This window comes from Periplaneta americana, chromosome 15 (assembly GCF_040183065.1).
Source record: "Periplaneta americana isolate PAMFEO1 chromosome 15, P.americana_PAMFEO1_priV1, whole genome shotgun sequence".
Taxonomy (NCBI): Eukaryota; Metazoa; Arthropoda; class Insecta; order Blattodea; family Blattidae; genus Periplaneta; species Periplaneta americana.
In genome coordinates, this window is record NC_091131.1 from 182,519,316 (window position 1) to 182,539,102 (window position 19,787).

At 32.6% G+C, this 19,787-nt stretch overlaps 1 pseudogene; it reads left to right on the forward strand.

Moving 5' to 3' along the window:
• The window catches only part of LOC138715567 (DNA-directed RNA polymerase I subunit RPA1-like), a 149,421-nt pseudogene that overhangs the window by 20,039 nt on the left and 109,595 nt on the right, over positions 1-19,787 (forward strand).

A 19,787-nucleotide genomic window follows, 5' to 3' on the forward strand; every position in this document is an offset into this window, starting at 1 on the left:
TCCATGAACATCAGGCATATTTTTTTATCTTTATGTATGAGTATATGTATGTCTCATAAAGGTAGCTTATTCATTTTCAGAAAAAAATGTTTAGAAACCACGTTCACGTACAAAGTTTGTGGAGTTCATAATAAATGATCTTGTTAATGCAGTAGAGAAGTCTGTAAATGAATTGAAGGCTTGCCCAAATTGTAAGGCGCCTATGAAGAAAATCTCAATGTACCGAAACAAGTTGATGATCAAAGTCCAGAAAGCTTCGACAGAAACAGAAAGGTAAGAATGGATTTATAATTACTAATACAGTTTGAAAGCAAGCAACCCCTTTTTAACGAATCTTGTCCTTAAGTAGGAGTTTTTGTTAAAAGGGACTTACATAAAATGGAAAGGAAAGGCTAAAATAACTAGTACTGACATGTGTGTTGTGTGCCAAACATTATAATCATTTAATTAGGCCTACAATTTTATTTACAGTACACTTCATTATTATATTTTTGTAACTCTTCAAGTGGTAGGCACAAATGTTTTTTCACTTGGTTGAACCTGAACCATACTGAAAATAAGCATTGAAAAATGTCTTTTTTCTTCTTCTTCTTCTTCTTCTTCATTATTCCCCATAATGAAGTAATCGGGAAACCATGCCTTTTTCGATATGCTATAGTGTTATTTGAGGATTGTCCTCGACATCCCTTATTATTTTCACTTTCTGTCCGATAGTTAATTTCTTCCAGTTAGTTGTCATTATAATGATGCATAAACTAACAAAAGAACTTGGAAACAGGATCCACACAACTCGTCGACCTGGTTGGCGAGTTGGTATAGCGCTGGCCTTCTATGCCCAAGGTTGCGGGTTCGATCCCGGGTCAGGTCGATGGCATTTAAGTGTGCTTAAATGCGGCAGGCTCATGTCAGTAGATTTACTGGCATGTAAAAGAACTCCTGCGGGACAAAATTCCGGCACATCCGGCGACGCTGATATAACCTCTGCAGTTGCGAGCGTCGTTAAACAAAAACATAACATAACATCCACACAACTCGCGAGAACAAAGCAAGCAAAGCGACCACTCTGTGAAAGCAACACAAAGCAAGACCGTAAGCAATGATAAAGAATAATGCTGCCACATGGCACTGCATTGCCATAAATTGAGACTGCTAAGCTGGTACTATTGATTATTGAAAGTCAGGTCGATATTTTGTGCTTCGTTTTCATAAAATCCACTTGAAAAATATTCCCGAAAAGCAGGATTTCCCTTAAATCGGGTTTTCTTAAAAGGAGAATCAATTACATTATTACTTTATTTTTATGGTAATTTGACTGGAACTTACCAGATTATTCTTTGAAAACTGGAATGTTGTTGTTGCTGTTTTCAAATGCCAGGTGTTTGACAATAAAGTCATTTGACCTCTTGCACTCCAATATTTTTCAAAGAATGTTAAAATCAGATTTTACTGCAATTTCAATTTATTTGTTAGAGTATCCCTCATCGTTTTCTTTTCCACTCGTCTTATTTCTCTCCCTCCTCCTCATCTTTTCCTTCCTTTCTTTTGTCTTATTATTAATCGTAATCATCATCATGATCTTTCTCCTTAATTGTGACGTAACTACACATCATGGATAAATTTTCATTAAGAATGAATATTCTACACTTCATTGACAAGGCATTTAATTTAATAGATAGCAGTTTTGAAATTTCTAATGCTAGAGAAGAGTATTTAGAATTGATATTTTCATTAGAGTAGATAAATATTTACTATATCTGTTTTCACATTTGCTTGAATTTGTTGGTTTGACAAGTTTATGTTGATTGCAAGTTTCTTTAACTGGCACTGCTATAGCAGTTACAGCATCCTGTCTTTTCCTGTGTTGTATTCGGACAGTTCACATGAATTTCTTTTTGTCCGTTTTTATTTCTCAGACCCAATGTAATTTGACTTACTGTATATGTTTTCTAGTGGTCAAGTTTATATTTGTAGTATGGCTTTTCTTTGTGGTTAAATTAGTAGTGTTATGGGATAAATATTTCTGTTGTCTGTTACCGTTTTGTCAAGTGTATTTTGTAACATTGTTATTCATTACATCTAGTGGGATAACACAGCGCAGTCGAGAAGTCTCTCTGCAATGCTGTGTAGCCCGTGGTGCTATCATGCAGCACACGATGGACTGGGGGGTGAGGCTGTCGAACTGGAATGAGTGGGGGAATGCCAATTGTCTACAGGGTTACTAGAATTAACAGAGCTGCGGAGGGACTTTTCGATTGCACTGTATTAAAATGGATTTGAGGGATGTGAGATATGATTGGGACTGGATTAATCTTGCTCAGGATAGGGACTGATGGCAGGCTTATATGAGGGTGGCAATGAACCTCCATGGATGAATATATAATAGGATGCGAAACTTACAGCGTTTCCTGTAACACATACTAGAGGCGCTGTTGTAGAAAATGATCTTGCTGCCACCTGTTAGAGGGAGGGGCGTTATTACATCTAGCAGCACACCAAGTAGCGAAAAGAGTAACTAATTACTCCATGCATTTAGCAGTGCACCTGGTGACGAAAATGTTAAACTGTGCAGAAAGTATTCCCTCCCACCCTCATCGATATTCGAAACTAACCCAATTTAAAATAAAACATTTACATTTTTATTCCTCACAGCATCTTCTACTGAAAATTCTTACCGGAGCCAATAGGAAGATAAAAGAGACTATCTATTTTACACTACCCAATTAAAATATAACCAGACACAGACAAAAAAATAAAGCAAAAGGTTAGATAATTGGGATTGTATTCTTTGGGTATTTATTGTACAGCACAATGGAAAAGTCTGCGAGAACTACTTAGATAGTTCAATTTATATATTACTATTACTTTACAATACATTCAACAGCACTATTTTTACAACGTCCATAAACATCACTGTTTAACATGCACTGCTTATACACACACGTATCACTTTATGTTCACTTATTAGCAAGTTTCTGTCTGCCATCTTGTCTCCTCGAGCAATATCTCGAATGGATAAATAGAGAACTCTGGGTAATGTACCCAACACATAGTTCTAATGTTCACCACCTACGACGTTGGTCGCTGATCATCTTATTTCAGCCCCCCATTGCCAGATGGTGCTGACCACAGTTTCGCATCCTATTATATATTTGTCCATGGAACCTCCGGGTTCTCTAAAAGCCATCTAGTGGCTTGTTTTTATGTGTGTCTTCTGTCAAATGATTTTTTTTCGGAGCTAATAATCATTGATGAAGAAAATTTAGAGTATCTGAATGTGTAGTCAACTGTCTTTCTGTTACAGTTGCTGGTTAGTTTCTATATTCCATGCAGCTTCTGTTACAAGTTCATTTTAAAGGCTAGCTGGTACTGAAAATTTTGATTGTATTGTTATACTAATTGAGTAGTTATAGGTAGGTAAGAGCATCTTTTTGTACATTCAAGCAGGTAATTGTGTTTCTCGTGTGACTAATGATACAGTTGAACTTTTCCTTGGGTACACAGCCTGACTTCTTGTGTCAGTGATTTCTCGTATTTACTTTCTCTGTAAGTTCCCTGGTTCAGGGATTAAGATATTGATGAGAATGATTAGTGATATTTTTGGGTTGTTATAATCCTTTCAATCTAATGTAAACATCCTTATATGTTTTGATCGTGTGATATCAATAACGTTTTTACTTTTCATCCAGAAAAATAAATTTTGATTCCTCTTAGATTATATGATGGTGTTTTTGTTTCAGGAACCAAGCATCTAGTGGAATAAATAGGGGGAAGTTCGTTACAACTGTAATTCTACCAGATGAATCAAGGTATACATAAATTATAAGATTTAATTTTCTTCTGTTATCACTTTGTTTTTTTCCCTCCCAAATCTTAAACAGAGTAATATATCCTATGATGGTGCTGAATTTTTATGTTTTTAAAATGTTCGAATCATTATTTTTGTGGCTGTACTTTCATATCGCCGCTTGAATGCAAGAACTAGGTAACTCGAAATTTGCGGTTTTTAGTTACCTCTTTTATAGCATAGCAAAAATCGCACAAAATGTAATCCAGGACCTAGGTAACTGATTGAACGATACCAGCGACATCTATTTTCCAATGTAACAAATAGGTAAAAGAAAACGAGACATATCCCTTAGTGCAATAAATAAGTAAATAGGCAATGTCACAAAATATGAAAAATCAAGTTACCTAGTTCTTGCATTCAGGCGATGATATAATATTATAGGATACTACGGACAGTTGTGATACATTTGAAATTACCGTAATTTCAGTAATTTTAGATTTTCTTGCTTTCATCAGTTTGCAAGGTCAAAAGGGATGGCTGCTTAGTCAGTTTCAAAATGTTTGACAATTTAGAAGTTTGTGTCGAGTTCTTTATGCAGAATAACTGTATTAAAGAAATTTAACATAATCCTCATTCTGTACAAAAAGACTCTGCATATCAACAAACATACCACAAAATCTTCCAGCTCCCCAACTTCTGATTGGTTCTATGTTTGTGCTGGAAAATGAGGCATGCATTTACACTGACTGACACATGACATAATAGAAATTATTTTAAGCTAATAACTTAACGTAAAGCATAGAATGCATGTGGAAATTTTACAAGAATGTATTAAATTATGAACGGGTATCCCCTGTTGACCTTATGACATTTTAGGCCCGAATTCCCAGCAACAACACAGCACATCACTGATACAGCATTATAATACAGTAACAGAAACTGATTGATTGGCCACCATTTCCATTACTCTGTTTGGGTTAGTGTTTTGAGTGATGATGCACCTTACACAACCTCTTTGTTATGTTATCATGTCTCATTGCAACAGTCTGTGATCGACCCCATTTACAAATCACATTCTTTCTTGACAGTCTTAATTAGTTTTCAAACTACTTGAAATATAATGTTTCGTGTTTAAAAAACCAGCAAGTTTACCAACAGGTGTGTTTTCAGACAGGGAACTGCAGTAAAACCTCGTTAATCCGGACTAATTGGTGGGGTGGGGCAAGTTGACAGATTTAACGAAGGTCCAGATTAACTGAAATAACCTAAAAGAACAGTAGAAAGTGTATTAAAACTCTGTTTATAGCAAAAAACATGTTTATTATAGTGTATTTAAAGGGTTTAGGGCTAAATACACTATACAATACAGCAAAATGTAAAGCAATACATACAATGTAGTACATTATTGTAGTTCCACAGTTCTAATGTATAAAAGTAAGTTTTAAAACAAGATTCTTCAATTTTTTCAAACTTATCTGTTTTTTGCCTATCTGGATTAAGCGAAGTTCGGATTAACGAGGTTTTATTGCTATTAATGTCGCGTTTTAGATGCCATAAAGAGGCTCTATGTTCTGTAGCCACTAGAAAGGGCTACAGACACGTGCTTGAAGCTTATATTTCGATACAGTAAGCTCCTCATCGCAATACCATGCTACATTGGGTCAGAAAATGGCATTTAACACACTCAGTATGAGACAAGTGTTGTGTTTCTCATTGGAGGAACATAACAACGTCTGAAAATACACAAAGTGTAATCTGTGCACGACATGCATTATCACTTTGACTAGCAGAGTGCAGTTTAAGGAGTTGCACGGAGTTCTGTAGGGTTAAACCAGACTAATCAGACATACTCAGTAAAACAGGATTATCTGATAAAACACACTTTCATTTTTTTGGACTTGTCAACAGGCAGGATTTTCGTTAGAAAAGGAAATCTTCGTGAAGTGCAGAAGGTTCTCTTTCATTTTGTAGAAGTTACAGTTTGGTGTGGTTTAACATCATCTACCATTATTAGGCCTTACTTCCTTCGAGAATGAACACAGCAGAGCAGGGAGATGTGCTCCCGAAATGAATTACCAAAGAATGCAGAATAATATGTTCTGCATTATCCCATATTTCCTTCATTTTCATGAACGTGCTATGGGCTATTTTTCCAAGACAAATCATATCTCGATTTGGGAACATTGCATGCAAGGTCAATAAATGCACAATAAGTATCTTTACAAATCGGTTCTTTTTTCTTTTTCTTGTAGTGTAGATAAGTTATCAATGCACAAACGACCAAACCAGAAATCTGGTCTGTAGAACTTATATTGTTGATTTTAAACAAATTTTTATTGAAAATTATTGTATTTCATATGCATCATTTTTGGATAAGCCTACTCATGTGTACAGAATATGGACAAAGTTTGTCCTCAAATTCAGAAAAAATGATTGCACACAGACAGATAGATGACATATCCAGAATTAATTTTTCGGTATCTCAGATGCTGGAAAAGAGATCAAATGAAATCTCGAAATCGATTTTTTGCTCACTGTACTCCGTATAATTAGAAAGTAAAATGTGTCAAATAATGATGGTGAAGAACTGAAGATTTATATTTGCAATTATATTTATAACTGGTACATTTAAAATGTTCTACTGTCCATTTGAGATAGTGATGTGGTTCGGTCTTACAATGCAGAAAAACTTATGAATAGTTGAATGTAACTAGCATATACAGATTAGAACATAATTGACTGTATGAACAGTGTAGTGATTATTGCTTCCTATAATAAATTCTACAGTTTTCAGGAACGAGAAAAATTAATATTTTTACTGTATTTTGTAATTTTCTAGGATTATTTTTAATGGGAAAATTTTACCATTCCTCGTGCCCCTCCCTGAGTAAACCTCTTGGGTTGGTCAGGGTTGGAATATATTCAAGAATTAATTAATTTTTATGTAAATGGTGATTGTTTCATTTTAGAACACATTTACGCAAGCTGTGGCAGAATGAGAAGAATTTCATGTGTGCTCTGTTGCCAGTATTGGAATACTGCGATACACAGTATCCAACTGATGCCTTGTTCCTCACAGTCATTCCTGTTCCACCACCCAAAATGAGACCAGTAAGTAAATAATTGTACTTGTGTCAGAAGAATTTTACTTAACCTCTTTCATAAAAATTGATAGCACCTTCTAACAGTAAGCTGCTCTTGGAAGTCATTTGCTGTTTGAATACTGTATTATATCGTTCTTAATTTTATGTAACCACCTATATCCACTGTACAGAGCATAATTTTTTCAGGAGGAAGGAAAAAGTAATTAAATATCAATAGCTCTACAGAAGAATATTATATAATTCGGTAGAAAACATTGGTGAATACGATGACTGCATCGAGGATCAGCGTAGGGCTATTGATATTTAATTACTTTTATGCTCGACCATGCGGAAATGTACTAATTATACACCTGGTAGCAGTCCTTTAATGCATGTCATTAAAGTACACCTACTCATTAAAGTATAGGTCTTCAGCCAATGATAACTCAGCTTACATGTGTTCAGCCAATGACAAGTCAGCTTTGTACCGTTATAAAACAGCAATTATCGATTATTCTCGGATATGCAATCGAAAGAGAATTAGCGAAAAGTCATGGAGGCTGGATATCCAATACTGTCGCACAAGGTTATGTTCTGTTACTATAATAATTAGCGTTAATTGTAAATAATATTCAAATAAATTCAATTTGTCATCTCGTTGTTCAATGTCGAATTCAATAATCAAGGTTATAATATTATAATATTATCAAGTTAAACGGGACTACGTCAAGGTCAATGACATTATTGTTCCTCGGAAAAAATCAATACTTTCGCGTCTGCGCACATCTCACAATTCACGACCTAGAACAAGGTCACTTCCGATCTTGTCAGATACAAATAAAATGTATACATCTGAATACCGGTAATTTCAAGTTAGAAATATGGTCGAGCATAAAAAGTCATATGAAACTCGCCTATAATGGTAATTAAGAAGCTCGTATGAAAATTATGAAACTCGCTTGCGCTCGTTTCATAAATATCCATACTCGATTCTTAATTACTATCATTATAGGCTCGTTGCATAATGTACTATTTCCTTCCTCCTGAAAAATTATGCTTTGCACTGTCACATGTTTTAATTTCTTAACAATTATTAGATTTATATCCTAGTATGGACGCACGCACAAAGAAAGTGGATTGTTTGCTGCCAATCAGTGTGAAAATTGCTTATGTTTTAGCAGTAGACATTGGATGTTCAGGCAAGTGCCTGTTTTATATGAACTAACGTTTTGAAAATCTAATATGTATGCATTATTTAAATATTAAGTACCCTTATGCCCCATTTCACGAAGCTTCAATAAATCAATCCAAATGAAATATTAACTAGTGAAAATTAAAATATAAACAATTCACTAAAATGCGAGCTGTTCACCAACCAGATTTATTTAACATTTAATGAATAGTAAGTAATGCTTCATTACAAATAAATAAGTGGGTTCAGTGAATATTTCATAAGTACAAATATCACAACATTTTCATGATTTGAAAATTTGTAATTAATTTCTTTGATATGCCTGCGAGAATTCCACTACTGATCTGTCTACTTTTGGGCAACAGTTTCATACTAAAACCTTTAAAATCAAAATATTTTAATTGGTCAGCATTAAGGTTTGCTTCTTGAATAAGGAAGATATCTACATTAATATCTGAGAGTATATTGGCTAGTTCAGTCTTCTTAGCTGATGTTATGGCGTCAGCATTCCATTGTAAGATGTTTAGTTGATTCTGTACCATTAGAGTAGTCCCCGCCCGGAGATCCGATTGGGGGACTATTTTAGACTATAATCTAAATTTAACAGAATAAATACTGAAATCAGAAGTAAACACTGAAATAATGAAACAATTGTCTTTAGAGACAATTAATATTAGGTACCCTCCACAAAACTGGCTTCATTTATACACTGACAGATCCTTGATCTCCAGAGAACAAGGTGCCGGTGCAGGTGTTACGTGCTGTCTCTTCTCACTTTATAGATCTCTTGGATATGGAACAACAAGTTTTGATGGAGAAATCATTGCAAACAGTGAAAGTCTCAGGAATCTTCTATGCCACATCAATAAATTTAAGAATGCAGGTATATTGTCAGAGTCCAAAGCAGGTATTCTATCAATAGTCTCTAGACACACACCTTCATCTCAAACAGCAGAAATAACTAAAATGCTCTCTCAATTTATATCACTGAATAAAAGAATTGTATTCCAATGGATACCATCCCATTGTGGAATCCTGGGAAACGAGAATGCGGATGCTTTAGCAAAGAAGGGCAGCACTGCTACTTACAGACCTGTTACTAAATCTACGTATTACTATGTGAAAAGATTTATTAAATCTACATACTTAGACTTCAACAAACAAATTTGATAACACAATCTCAAGGGAAAAAATGGAACTCTCTGCATCATAATCCACAGTTAATTCCCGATTTACCACGAAAATCGTCTGTAGCTGCATTTAGATTGTCAGCAGGCCATGACTGTTTGGCCAAACACCTGCATAGAATTGGAATATATCAGTCCCCTAACTGCCCATTGTGCAACTCAAACCAAGAAATGGATTCGGAACACCTCAAAATCTGTGCTTCAGTGGCTGGCCATGATAATATCTTTGAAAAATATTGGAGTGCAAGAGATCAAATGACTTTATTGTCAAACGCCTGGCATTAGAAAACAACAACATTTTCATGAAACCACAACCTACTATGTTGAAAATTGTTACCTGCTATATCATTTGCATATGAGCCAACAATGAAGCAACACAGTTATAAAATATAGAATATGGAGGAGAAAGTATTATTATTATTATTATTATTATTATTATTATTATTATTATTATTATTATTATTATTGATCTAATTGGATTCATAACTTATTTTTTTTCTGCTGCTATGTGTGTATTAATTTTATACTATATATTGGTTAGATCCAAGCTTGAATATGCATCTGTAATATGGAACTCCATTACTTCTACTGACTCGGATAAATTGGAGAATATCCAAAGAAAATTTATTTCTTTGTGTTCTTATAGATTTGTACCCAGTTCCAGTGATTATAAATATGAGATTAACTGCAAATATTGTAATTGTTATAGTTTGTCAGACATCAAGATCTTGATTATTTATTTTTTTGTAAAATCATTAAGGATGGTATTGATGTGAATCCTTCTTCAGCAATATCAGTCTTCATATTCCTGCAAAAATTTTTTGCAATAGAAATTCTAAATCTCTCTCTCCGGTCAGCAGTTGTATAAAATATGCTAATTTGCATGGATTAAACTTGGATCCATTTCATGTGTAGTATATACTTTTGGAGTTTTATGGCAGTTGTTATTAATTTATGTCTTTTATTTAGATATGTATTGTATTATGGGTATTCTCGTTATATTTCTTATCATTCGTATTATATTCATATATAAGATTCCATCTTTTATTTTCAGTTGTCATATTTTAAATTGTCATTATTTTAATAATAATTATTCCTATGTACTTTTATTGTAATTTCTATCATTATTAATGTTCTTGTAGTGATATTATCATGTGCTGAACTGTTATTGGCCCCTGGCTGTTGTACAGCACATTAAATATTAGTAAATAAATAATAATAATTTTTATTTTTATTATTATTATTATTATTATGATTGTTATTATTATTATGAATGTTATTATTATTATTATATTATTATTATTATCATATTATTATTATTATTATTGTTGTTTTATTATTGTTATTAATATTATTATTATTATTATCATTATCACTATTATCATTATTGTAATTATTATCATTATTGTAATTATTATCATTATTATTATTATCATCATTATCATTATCATCATTATTATTATCATATTATTATATTATTATCATATTATTATTATTATTATTATTATGATTGTTATTATTATAATATTTGTTGTTATTATTATTATTATCATTATCACTATTATCATTATTATAATTATTATCATCATTATTATTATTATCATCATTATCATTATCATCATTATTATTATCATATTATTATTATATTATTATTATTATTATTATTATTATTATTATTATTATTATTATTGTTTTATTATTGTTATTAATATTATTATTATTATCATTATCACTATTATTATTGTAATTATTATCATTATTATTATTATTATCATCATTATCATTATCATCATTATTATTATCATATTAATATTATCATATTATTATTATATTATTATTATTATCATATTATTATAATTATATTATTATTATTATCATATTATTATTATTATTATAATTATTATCATTATTATTATTATCATTATCATCATTATTATTATCATATTATTATTATCATATTATTATTATTATTATTATTATTATTCGGTCGTGAGCCGTCATGCTGTTCGGTTGTGTGTGCGTGTAGCTCCCGTAACTTGCACGTACAGCAGGTGCATCGAAGTTGTAATTTGGATATGGCGCCTAGTAAAGACGTCTGTCTTGTGTGTAACTTGCCTTTCTTTGGAAGGCAAAAGTTTCTGAAGTGTGCAGGGCCTTGTGGTCTTCGTTATCATCTCGATTGCCTAAATATTGGTGAGGCCGAGTATGATATCTACATGCAGAGTGGCAGTTCTACTTTTAAGTGTAAAAAGTGTGTGAGTGTAATGAAATCAACACAGGGGGACAACACGCCAGTGCGTCCTACTGCTCCAGGTGAGAAGAAGGTGATCTCACCTACAAAGAAAGTCGTTTCACCCACAAGGGATCTCAACCTACCGAGCCTGCCTTCAGTAGATTCACTTTCCGTCCAGCTTGAAACTGTTCGTTTAAATAGTGTGAACATTCTGGACACAGTGAGTGACATTTTGGAATATGTGAAGAGTCTCCAAAAGGAGATGATAGAACTTAAGAACGAAAATGCGGCTCTGAAAATTCAGGTGGCAGAAATTTTTGTGAAAACTAATTCTAATGTACTCACTAAAAAGGGTAATGTCCCTTCTGAATCAATGCAATATGAATCTGTGCAAGCTAAGGGCCCTAGGAAGTCTTACGCTGAACTTGCTAATGAAAATTCGATCCTAAATGTCCAAATGGCAAAAATGTTATCAAAGGGGTGCTGCCCCCCGAAATCATCTCATAGTATTTCTCCTATGGGTCAGTCTAATGACCCCATTAAGAAATCATATAGCAAGGTAGTGTCTGTGAACAAAGCTGCTGACAACTTGCATACTTGCAATTCTGATGCGTCAGCAACAAGCAAATCTGTGTCAACAACTCCTCCTGCTAATGATAGACATAACAATATTGAACTAAATCAGGCCAATGCTTCAACTTCTGCCAACGTATCGGATGGTTTTCAATTAGTTACTCGCAAAAAATATAAAAAAAGAGAACCTAAAGTTGGAACATTGGCCATGAGTAGCATTGAAATGGCCCCTGAGAGAATTAAAACTAAATCTCTATTTGTTTCGAGATTTAGTTCCAAAGTCAACACAAACAGTATAGAGGACTCCCTGAAGAATCAACTTCAGCTAAGATCTCTTGTTGTAACTAAACTAAAAACCAAATATCTATCATATTCTTCCTTTCACATCACTGTTGATGTGAGGGATTTCGATTCCATTAACAAACCTGAAGTTTGGCCTGCTGGTTGTCTAATTGCACCATTTTATGGTAAATTAAAGCCTGAGCAGCACTTTGCGCATTCTGCTAATTCGAACTCTGTTGATTCTCAGGGAAATGCCTCTTAGTCTTAGTCTTGCTCGCTCTCATTTTCAATGTTCAGTTCTATTAATCATCTTGAGATTTTCTACCAAAATGTTCGTGGACTTAACACTAAAGCTGATGAAATTTTTCAGAATATAGTGAGTAATAATGATCTCATTATCTGTCTCACTGAAACATGGTTATCTGAGTCAGTTATTAATTCTAATTTATTTCCAAATAACTATACTGTGTTTCGTGCAGATAGACTGTTTGAAGACACTAACAAAAAAAGAGGTGGTGGTGTCCTAACAGCGATTAGCAACCAGTTACCTTTTACAAAAAGACGTTTTGACTTAGAAATTATTAGTGAATGCGTTTGGGTTGAACTTAGAATGACTGATGGTTTTAATCTGTTATTAGGTAACCATTATTTCTCTCCTGATACAGATCACATTCACTTAAAATCTTATCTTAATTTTCTTGAAAAAAATCTCGACACTCATAATTTTAGAATAGTAATCCTTGGTGATTTTAATACTCCTGGTATGGACTGGTCAACTGGTTCCAATCTTAATGATACTCATTATTACTCTAAAATTAAGGCTAAGGATTTATATTCCTCGTCCTGCCTTCTTGGATTAATTCAAATTAACTCTACCGTTACGAGTAAAAAGCTTCTTGATTTGGTTTTTACTAATGATAAAAACAGTACAGTTAAACTTGCTGATCACTCTCTAGTTTTAGAGGATACTTATCACCCATCTATCTCTATTTATATTGAAGTAAAATTATCGTTACCGGAACACTCTCTAATCAGTTCTTATTTAAATTATTCTCAAGGTGATTATGTGAACCTTTATTCTATTCTATACAATTATGATTGGACTAGCATATATCAGACTACTGATGTAAACACTGCTGCAAATTCCTTGTCTCAAATTATAAACAATGCTATATCCCTTTGTGTCCCTGTCACCTTTGTTAAAAAATCGCACTATCCTAAATGGTTTTCAAACGATTTACGTCAGCTTATAAAGAAAAAAAATAAAGCTCATAAAAATTACAAAAAATATAAAACTGATCATCATTATCAAATTTTTTCTAATCTTAGAAAACAAGTCAAAGCCATGATTAAATCTGATAAATTCAAATGGTTACAATCAATTGATGATAACCTAAAGCATGAACCAAATAAATTTTGGAAATATGTAGAAACTTTTCGAAAAACTAATAGTAATCCCACAGAACTAATAATAAATGGCGTTCACATCACAGATGAAAAAGAAATTGCAAATGCATTTGCTAGTCAATTTAAATCTGTTCAACAAAATTGTAACTCTAATTTCATTATTTATGATTCTAATATTACTGACTGTTTGTCCCTGCCTAATATTACATTCGATGATGTAAATAAAGCTATTAAAAAGCTAAAGCCTAATAAATGTAAAGGTACTGATAGCATTCCTAATTTTATAATCAAGGGTTGCTCTAATATTTTCTTGCCTGTTTTAACTTTTTTGTTCAATCTTAGCTTAAAAACAGGAATTTACCCGTCACTTTGGAAGGAAGCATCCATTATTCCAGTTTTCAAAAATGGTAATAAAAACAGTGTTACTAATTATAGACCCATTTCTATCCTAAACAATTTTTCTAAAATTTTTGAAAAAATTATCCACAAACACATTTCATTTTATGTTAAAAATAAGATCAATTCGGCCCAACATGGATTTACAAGAGGGAAATCTACTACTACTAATTTAGTTTCCTATCTTAATCTCTTAATGCCTATAGTTGAAAATCAAGGTCAAATTGACTCAATTTATTTTGATTTTAGCAAAGCATTTGATGTTGTTCCTCACAAAATTTTATTAAATAAATTAAGAAATTTTGGTCTCTCCACTAGCTACGTTAATTGGTTTGAAAATTATTTAACAGATAGACAGTCTTGTGTTCGACTAGGTAATTCTCTCTCGGTTCCATTTAATAGTTTATGCGGTGTTCCTCAAGGGTCTACATTGGGACCTCTCTTATTTTTATTATTTATAAATGATATAAGTAAAAGAATAAGTTCTAGCTGCCTTTTGTTTGCGGATGATCTCAAAATCTTTCGTAAAATTAATAGTTTGGTTGATTGTCAAATTCTTCAAAATGACATTAATTCAATTTCACAATGGTCTGTTGAAAATGGAATGAAAATTAATCAATCCAAAACTTTTGTTATTTCCTTTTCACGGAAAACTATCTCCCTAAAATTTAACTATTCTCTCAGTAATGTCGTAATTACTAGGAAAGATTGTATTAGAGATCTTGGTGTCCTACTTGATTCAAAATTATATTTCCATGATCATGTGCAATATATTTATACCCATTCGTTAAGAATGCTTGGTCTAATTAGGTCTATAACTTATTCTTTTTCCACTCCTATGTGTTTATTAATTTTATACTATACGTTGGTTAGATCCAAGCTTGAATATGCATCTGTTGTATGGAACTCCATTACTTCCACTGACTCGGCTAAATTGGAGAATATCCAAAGAAAATTTATTTCCTTGTGTTCTTATAGATTTTTACCAAATTCCGATTATAACTATGAGATTAAATGCAATTATTTCAATTGCGGTAGTTTGTTCACCAGACGTCAGGATCTTGATTATTTATTTTTTTGCAAAGTCATTAAGGGTGATATTGATTGTGAATCTTTCATAAGCAATATCAGTCTTCGTATTCCTGCTAATGGTTTAAGATTTCATAAATTGTTTTATAATAAGAATCCTAAATCTCTCTCTCCGGTCTGCAGATGCATTAAATATGCTAATTTGCAAGGATTCAACTTGGATCCATTTAATGTGTAGTATATCTTTGAGTTTTAACTCACTGATCTAATTTTAATAATTATTTGTCCATATATTTCTTGCATTTGGTCTATTGATTCATGTAGACCATTCCATTCTTTCAATTCTCATTGTACTAATTTTATAATTTTATAATTATTTTTTGATCAATGATTGATGTAGACCATTATATTGTTTGTATTTCATCTCATTGCCATTTTCTATCATTCATTCTCATCATCATTTGTTGTTTTGTTCTGTTTTGTATCGTGCAAAACTGTAATTGGCCTTGTGCTGTTGTTTTTGCACGTTAATATTCTAAATAAATAAATAAATAAATAATAAATTAAAGGTTGTTCTCAGATTCTTATTCCTCTATTAACTTTTATTTTTAATCTTAGCCTTAGTATGGGTATTTATCCTTCTTTATGGAAGGAAGCGTCTGTCATTCCGATATTTAAGAATGGCAATAAACATTCTGTTAATAATTACAGACCTATTTCAATACTTAATAACTTTTCAAAAATTTTTGAAAAAATTATTCACAAACATGTTTCATTTTATATTAAATCTAATTTAAATCCTGCTCAACATGGCTTTATTAAAAATAAATCTACAACAACGAATTTGGTCAATTATCTCAATCTTATTATGCCTACAGTTGAATCCCAAGGCCAAATTGATGCCATTTATTTTGATTTCAGTAAAGCATTTGATGTTGTTCCTCATCAAATCTTAATAAGTAAATTAGATCAGTTTGGACTTTCCATTAATTATCTTAGCTGGTTTGAAAACTATTTAACCAACAGACAATCTCGTGTTCGGTTGGGAAACTCTCTCTCTGATCCTTTCACTATTCTTTGAGGTGTTCCACAGGGCTCCACCCTAGGTCCGTTATTATTCCTGCTTTTTATCGATGACATTTGTAAGCCCATCTGTTCCCATTATCTTCTCTTTGCCGATGATTTAAAAATATTTAGAAAAATTAATAGTCTTGCTGATTGTCATTTACTTCAAAATGATATACATGCCATTCAACGTTGGTCTGATTATAACGGTATGAAAATTAATATTTCTAAAACATGCGTTATCTCTTTCTCTAGGAAGACAACTACATTGAAGTTCAACTATTCGCTATCGAATGCCGCCATAATCAGGAAGGACTGTATAAAGGATCTCGGTATATATCTTGATTCTAAATTGTACTTTCATGACCATGTTAATCACTTATTTAATCATTCACTAAGAATGCTTGGTCTCATTAGGTCTATTACTTATTCCTTTTCCTCTCCTGATACACTACTTACATTATATTATGCTTTAGTAAGATCTAAATTAGAATATGCATCTGTTGCGTGGAACTCTATTACGTCTACTGATTCAGCTAAACTAGAAAATATCCAAAGAAAATTCATTTCTCTTTGTGCGTTCAGATTCGTACCCAACTCCTCTTCTTTAAATTATGAACTGTCTAGTAAATATTTTAACTGTACCAGTCTGTATTCGAGACGTCAGGATATTGATTACACTTTCTTTAATAATGCTATTAATGGTGTAATTGATTGTGATTCTTTTATACATAACACCTACCTTAGAATTCCCGTGAAAGGTTTTCGTGGTCAAAGAATTTTTTTCACTAAATTATTTAAATCCCTTTCTCCAATAGCCAGATGTATTAAAAGTGCCAATTTGCAAGATCTGATTTGATTTTACTTATGCATGATATTCCTTACTTGTTATTTAATACCTTTTATTATTTGTTAGATATTGCCATTTAGTTTGTTGCATTTGGTGAATGGTTAATGTTGACCATTATATTGATTGTATTTCATCTCACTGCCATTTTCTGTCATTCATTCATAATCATTTGTTCTGTCTTGTTTTATTTTTTTTATTTTGTGCTAAACTGTAATTGGCCTTGTGCTGTTGTTTTGCACATTAATATTTGAAATAAATAAATAAAAATAAAATTATTATTATTATTATTATTGTTGTTGTTTTATTATTGTTATTAATATTATTATTATTATCATTATCACTATTATCATTATTATAATTATTATCATTATTATTATTATCATCATTATCATCATTATTATTATCATCATATTATTATTATCATATTATTATTATCATATTATTATTATCATATTATTATTATTATTATTATTATTATTATTATTATTAATACTCCTGCTGCTGCTGTTAAAGCTGTTGTAATTGTTGCATTCCTGATTCCAGTGGTCGCATCATTTGAGGGAGGAATGATACATACTATATGAACTCAATTAGGTATAGATAATATTCTTGAAATCTATTGTCCAAAATGAAAAAAAATTAGAGACTCATGCATTTATTGTAGTATGAAGTACAGTTGCAGAACTGAAAGAAAGTAGAAAAAGAAAGTAGAAACTTAATATCTACATAATATGCTGTATTTATTTTATATATTCATTGGAGAAATCAGCTCAAAGAATTTGAGTGACCATAAGGGTCCTGAATACAATAAACATGTACAACATAATATGATTTGAAACATTAAAGAAAAAAGAAAGTTAATTGTTGAAGGGAAATATATAAGTGGATTAATTGAAATAGAGATGATGATGTAATATTTGAAGAGAATCCTTGATAATATTTATAAGGACAGACATTACATAATCAAAAGGAATGTGAAGTTCCTTAAGATAATTCCATGTGAATTTTGTAATAGAACCTCTACTGCCAAAGAGCAAACCAATGACAGACCATTGTTTAAGAGGGACGTTGTACTTTTGAGAAAGATACGGCAGACAAGGTTCATATATAGACTTCTTCTCAATATCAACTTCGGCGGCCTGATTTAGGTTCCTTTCGAAACGGATAGTAGGGTCAAGAACCTGTGTGCGTAAATTTAATTCTAATAAATGGAAGTTACTATACCAATTAAGTTTCGTTATGTTTGAATGTACATTGTGTATTAATTTACTAATATTTATTACGACGAAGTAAAGAGAAGCGACTAGACGCATTTGAAATGGGGATATGGAAAAGAATTGAACATGTGAAGTGGACAGACAGAATAAGAAATGAAGCTGTGTGGGAAAGAGTGGGTGGAGAAAGAATGATGCTGAAACTGATCAGGAAGAGGAAAAGGAATTGGTTGGGTCATTGGCTGAGAAAAAACAGCCTACTGAAGGATGCACTGGGAGGAATGGTGAATGGGAGAATAGTTCTGGGCAGAAGAAGATATCAGATGACAGACGACATTAAAATATATGGATCATATGAATTTACAAAGAGGAATGCAGAAAATAGGAAAGATTGGAGAAAGCTGGGTTTGCAGTGAAAGACCTGCCCTTGGACAGAACACTAAATGAATGACGTAGTTATAATAACCACTTTCATGTGTTAAAATAAAAATTAAGTTGTATGTTACCTAATTGACTAGTTTCAGCTTTGTCTCAGTCATTCTGATGATATTCTAACCTATGATCAGTTTCTTCTAAAATTTTGAGTACCGGTACCATGATCTTCATGTCCACACCTGTGGAGTAACGGTTAGCGCATCTGACCGCAAAACCAGGTGGCCCGGGTTCGATTCCCAGTCGGGACAAGTTACCTGGTTGAGGTTTTTTCTGGGGTTTTCCCTCAACCCAATATGAGCAAACGCTGGGTAACTTTCTGTGATGGACCCTGGACTCATTTCACCAGCATTATCATCTTCATCTCATTCAGACGCTAAATAACCTAAGATGCTGATAAAGCGTCGTAAAATAACCCAATAAAATAAATAAATAAATGAACGATCTTCATGATGTGTTATCTTTCGTGAAATTTTGTGTCATTCAGATTTTCAAAATGATCCTTTCTTAAATAGTTAAAATTTCTCCATCTGGCTCTTGATTTTCGAGCAGTTACAGATGTAACAATTCTGCGTCGAAACGTTCCACCATTTTTGATTGCAACTAATGAACCATTAAAAATTTAAAGACAGAAATTTCTATCACTGTCCGCCGAGTTAGCTCTGTGGTAGTGTGTTTGCCTACGGACTAGCTGGCCCGGGTTCGATTCCTGGCGAAAATGTAAAATTTCTACCTCGGGACTAGGAGAGATGGCAGTGCACAACTTCTAATCACTGGATTTTGCACCAATATGCCTGGGTTAAATCCCAAATCTCTCCGCAGTGCATATGAAGAGAAGGCATATGTCATTATTTGTTGATAGTGATTCGTCCGTCGGACGGGGATATTAAGCCTCACGGCCCCTTGGTGCTATTCGACAGAAGTTGGCTACGTGCCGGCACCAGGTTTCCCCTTCTCCCTTCCTCATCTTTATCATCATCATTCATTCCAGACACTACACTTACACATACTCTCACCCTAGTACACGACATAACTCTCCACAGATACACATCATGTA